This window comes from Falco naumanni, chromosome 7 (assembly GCF_017639655.2).
Source record: "Falco naumanni isolate bFalNau1 chromosome 7, bFalNau1.pat, whole genome shotgun sequence".
Lineage (NCBI taxonomy): Eukaryota > Metazoa > Chordata > Aves > Falconiformes > Falconidae > Falco > Falco naumanni.
In genome coordinates, this window is record NC_054060.1 from 2,101,063 (window position 1) to 2,106,315 (window position 5,253).

At 47.6% G+C, this 5,253-nt stretch overlaps 1 long non-coding RNA gene across 1 annotated transcript; it reads right to left on the reverse strand.

Moving 5' to 3' along the window:
* Positions 1–756: 756 nt before the first annotated feature.
* On the reverse strand, positions 757–5,025 carry LOC121091368. Its single transcript, XR_005828914.1, has 2 exons — positions 3,737–5,025; positions 757–2,729 (listed from the first exon to the last, which is right to left on the reverse strand). It is a non-coding gene; the product is annotated as an uncharacterized LOC121091368 (long non-coding RNA).
* Positions 5,026–5,253: the final 228 nt, after the last annotated feature.

A 5,253-nucleotide genomic window follows, 5' to 3' on the forward strand; every position in this document is an offset into this window, starting at 1 on the left:
TTTGCTCCCTCCAGAAGCTACAGCTCACCTTAGCGTCCTTTTCCCTCCCCACAAGCTCCTTCAGGGCAGCAATGTGACTGCTCAGCCAGGGTGAGCCGGACTCCCACAGATGAAGAAACATTAGATCATTGTGCAGGCCAACACTGAGAAAAAGACTTCAACATGCGGGCAAGATTTAGAGGGTCAGGGGAGTGGCATGACACACACTGTGTGATGCATTGCGAAAATAATCCCACCATGAGTTCCCTGTGGGCAAGGCTGTCCCACAGACGAGACAAGCAGCACAGCACAATGCTGCACACATTTGATCAAGAAGCAGCCCAGCCTGCACACTTGGGAGGAGTGCAGAGATGGTTTCAAGGTTGCTTCAACCCTGTACCAGTTTGCAGGAGGCGCTGAACACAGAACATTGCCCTGAATACATCCAGAAACCTGCTGTGCACTAAGTACACACACCCCCGTCCCACAGCAGGAAGCATTTCTGTGAGGGTTTGTTTCTCAGGACCTGCTCAGCCACATGTCCTCTAACTATCCGACAAGGAACATGTAACACAAATCCATTAGATTCCAGGCACGAACTCCCACCTCAGCCCCCTCCTGCAGAGGTTTCCGTCTGCTTCACTCAAGTATCAAAACTTCCACAGTGCAAATTATGTGCAGTTTTTTCCAGATCATGCTACTCTGTTCCAACCCAACATAGATCAGAAGGCAGCTTCCCCCAAGTATCTTGTAAAAATCATAAAGCACAGACTTTCCTTGGGAGGAACAGTTTTATTCATCACTGCAGAGAAGACAGAATGCTTTCGTGTTTGTGGCCCAGGCAGTCTAACCGTTACGAAACCTCCCATTTTAGCTGGCATCTTTTCATTAAAGATGAGCAGGTACATAGAATATTATTCACAAGAACATCTCAGTTACCTCCTGCTAACCTCAGGCCAGGAATGTGACCCTGGGAAACAGTCAGTAGGCGTTGACGGGTTTGAACACAGACAAATCTTCCTTGGAAAAAAAATGTCAACACCACAAACATTCTTATCCCTGCAAAAGCCAGGCAAAGAATTTTTTTCTCTGTTGTGCTATCTCTTCCAGAAACCCGACAAGGACATCTCGATTTCTGGCTGTTATCAGCTCCAGCAGCTTCAGAACAGCACAAACAAGGACCTTTCTGAACATGGTGCAAAGGGCTGAGGAGCTCACCAGGTCCATCATGCCACATGTGTTTCCCCAGTCCCTCCCTAGACGATACTGGGAGACTGCATGTTTTGACACAGAGCACGGGAAATCCTGTTAAGCCCTGCTTGTGCGGGGACCCTGCTCTGGGATGGACTGATGTCCCATGAGGCTGGGACACAAGCATAAATGACCATTATAGAGCTTTGGAAGATCAGAGCTTCTATTTCTTACCCCTTGCATTTTGCCTTTGGGAACAAGTTAACTTATAAGCATAGACTTTAAGAGAAAAAATGTGAAATTCCACTCACTTGTTTCTTTTGGCATGGACCAACAGGTCCTTCAGTCCTCAGATGACAAAGTGAGGCGAGAAGGTAGCAAAGCAGATCATTTATCAGCAAGCTGCTGCATTCTGCTTTCAACACACAAATCCTACCCCCAACTCACATTCACTGCAGAGAGCTACAACCTCAACCATCCCTTCCTAAAGCCACAGCCCTGCAATGGCCATCAACCCTCCAGCCTCTCCAGGCATCCTGTTTTCATGCAAGCACATCTCCATCAGCTCTTTAAGCTGGACTGAGTCTGGGGGAGGGAGCTGATCAGCTGGTGTACCTCCCCTTCTCAGTTCTACCATGATGCTGAAAGACAGCACAGAGTAGCTACTGCCCCAAGAAGCGTTACTGAAGGGGTCAGAAGCCTCCATGTGCTAAATGCCACTCCCAAGCCTTCAAATGTGAGTCAGGGAAGGGGTGAAGGAGCCATGTGTCCCAGGACATTTTCCAGTAGATCAACCCCTTTGACTTGCAGAAACAAACCCGTGACAGAGCTGTCTCATACTCAACTCTTTGGACAGCAGCACAAAAACCCCTACAGTGGGACTCCCCTTCTTTCAGTGCTTTCCCCTCTGCACCGAGGAAACCCCTGGGGCTCGCCCCAGGCAGGACCTCCCAGAGCAGAGCTTCACACCGCTAGTCACTGACTGCAGTAGCTTGCAGAGGTCCTGCCCGAGGACCAGCCACAAACTCAGCTCATCTAGATGACCCCAAACTACACCTTTTCTTTACAAACACCCATTTCGTTGGCAATATGCATTTCAAATGAATGCCTGTCACATTAACAAGCAGCACTGACAATATTGATTCAGTGACAACTCACTGACAGAGCAGGAAAGGAGGTAAAAAAGATGCACATCGGTGACATACTGCCACGTGTGCGCACCCCTCAGACAGGGGTGCCAAAGGCTTTAGGCAGAGTAAATTAAAACCAATGCAGAGTCCTACCCAATTAAGAGAAAGTTAAAACAAAAAAGAACAGAAATAAGTTGCTTTGTGGAGACTGATCTGCCACACTCCCACCTCCAGAGCTGCATATTGATATATTAATGCTGCACAGCACGTCAGCCCTGTCTTCCGCCGAGGGCCCAGCAGGCCAGACTCTTTTGCTTACCTGAAACTCCTGGTGTTTCTTTTCTTGACCGCTGTGTTTCTCTGCTTCCTGGCAGGACCTGGATTTCAGGGCAGCATTGCCATGTGCTGCAGAGCAGCTACCACGCTCTCCTGCAAGAATGGCTAACTTTCAGCAGTGGGCAATGCAGCCACCTCAGCAGTACCAATTCCCACATCTGCCAGCTGCTCTGAATGGCCCCAAGAAGGGTCCAGCACCCACCATCCCATAAACAAGCTTATAAGCCCCTTTTATCAGCTCCAGTAAACCCACAAAGCTCTCCTGGTAACACACAAGTTAAGGTTCACTCTCTGCAGTTTGGTCTCATCCCCTGCTATAATGTGGGTTGGAATTTTAGTCCACATTTTCCTCTGGGGAATCAAAGTCAGTCACCTGGCCCCCAAGAAGCCACTTCAAACTGCTGCTGGGAAAAATGCCAACAGAATCTCTTCTATGCTGACCAGGCACATAAGATTAAGTGGAGGCTGCTCAGGAAAGTAAACTATTTTATAGATATTAAACTGACCTTCTAGTGCTCAAGTACTTCCAGCAGTGATATCTGTCTCGCCAGGAAGGGAGAGACATCCAAGTGGTCCATTTCCTACTCCTCCCTCCTGTTTTGGCCCCTGCTAGCCAACCCTGGGCCAAATGACGCAGAAGGTAAGTGTCTGCAGTTCAGCACTGTCCTTGGCTCTAAATTCTGAGCCTGCCCAGTGACATGAAGGCTCAGCACCACAGATGCACTGGTTTCTCCTTCCATCAGACATGGCAAGCCCTCCATCTCTTCCAGCAGGAGGTTGGGAACAGCTCAGGATCTCACTCTGTGCTAGACTCATTTGACCTATTTTTCCCTGTGACCTGTCAAAACTCTTAAAAGGGACACTGGCCTGGGCAGGAAAGAGCTCCTCTTTCTTCCTGCCTCCTATCTGCCCATCCCTGTTTAGGCTCCATGCCTGCCACCTGCTTCCCGGTTATTATGTGTCCAGACTGCTCCCACACAGCTCATTGTGAAAAGCGATTGCAGGAAGCCATAGAAGCAACCAGGTCACAGACTTTTGGGAGAGGAGGAAAAGAAAAATAAAAAATGAGGTGGAGGAGGAATAAATGGACAGGAACTCACATGATCAAACACCAGCTGGCAGGATCCATGAGCTAATTAAATTATGTGTAACTGAAGATCCTCTGGGATCAAAGCATTTAATGCCAGGGAGCTACACCTTGGAATGGAATCCTGAAGAGACTGAATTGTCAGGACTCTTTCCCTTCCCTGGAACACGGACATACGCAAGCAACCCCATTAACACAAAGGTAAACAGCGTGGAGCCTGCTTTGCAGGGCGTCGGGGCAGCATGCTGTGCATTGCTGTCATTAGCAATCCTCTCTGCTCTTTAGTGAGACTAAGTGACAATTTTCTTCCTGACTGCCTGACTCCCCTAGCTATCCTTGTCACCTCTTGCTGCTTCAGTGGCCACAGCAGTCCCAGGCACCCAAAAATGAAACCTCCAACTTTACTGGGACCACTGCCACCCTTTTAGAGTGCAACATCCCAGAAATTACCTGTGCCACAGTCCCACGGCTGCACATCATCTCTTCCTTCCAGCTGCTGGACACTCTTGTGGGTCACTGATTTTGAAACTGTGGCTAAAGCACAGGACTCCCTGCTGCAGCGTGGGACGGAGGCTACAATTTTATCTGTTTAAAGAAAAAAGTTCTGTGGGGTCTGTTAACTATCAACATCCCATAACTAGCTCTATAAGTCCCTAAGCCTCAGAGAACTGGATGCTGGAAAACCTATTAAAGATGGATCTTTCTCTACTCACTCTGTTCTTAAGTTTTCCTGCAGCACCTGTTATTGGCCATTGCAGGAAGACAGGGGACTGGCTCTGATCCTACACAACCCAATTGATGCTTTTATTACCCCTGGAGTGGAACTCCACAGCTCTCCAGCTTCTCCCTCAAACTTAACACCTACACTAATGCACCCTACTGAACAAGCGGTCCACGACTCTTGAATCAGCAAGGTACTTATTTCAGGGCCGGGGCAGGGCGGGGGAAAGTCACAAAGTGATTCTGTGTGCTGGCAGCCTGGAACATCCAGAAGTCAGCTAGAGAGACTGCGCAGTCAGAAATGCTCCCCCAAATCCTGGTCTCACTTTAAGAGCATTGGGATTTGGGTGGGGGTTTTTTTGTTGTTTTAATATTAAAAGTTTCCAGGTTCAGTTCAAAAGGACTAGAGTCAGGAAGCTTCACGTTCAAAGCCAGTGGCCCAGCCATTGTCTTGACTTCAAAGGATTTATCAGGGGATGTTTGTCATCTTCCCTCTGAACTTTCCTTTTGCTTACCATACTCTTAAACTCAAGCATCCTTTTAAGGCACAACTAGAACTACATGCACTACTATAAATCAAAGGATTATTCATAAACAGTGTTATTTATAAATATTATACAAGTATAAATATAGAAAAAAGTATTAGGAAATAGAAATATTTTCATGATGTGACATTTTCAGTATGTTTCTCCTTACACCAACTTAAAATAGTCAGTTGCCTTAAAACACACCGTTTTATAGTGCTGTTCTCCAGTTAGCATCAGACCAACTTAGCTGTGCAAAGCGCAGCTCCTTAGGAGGATGCTTTGA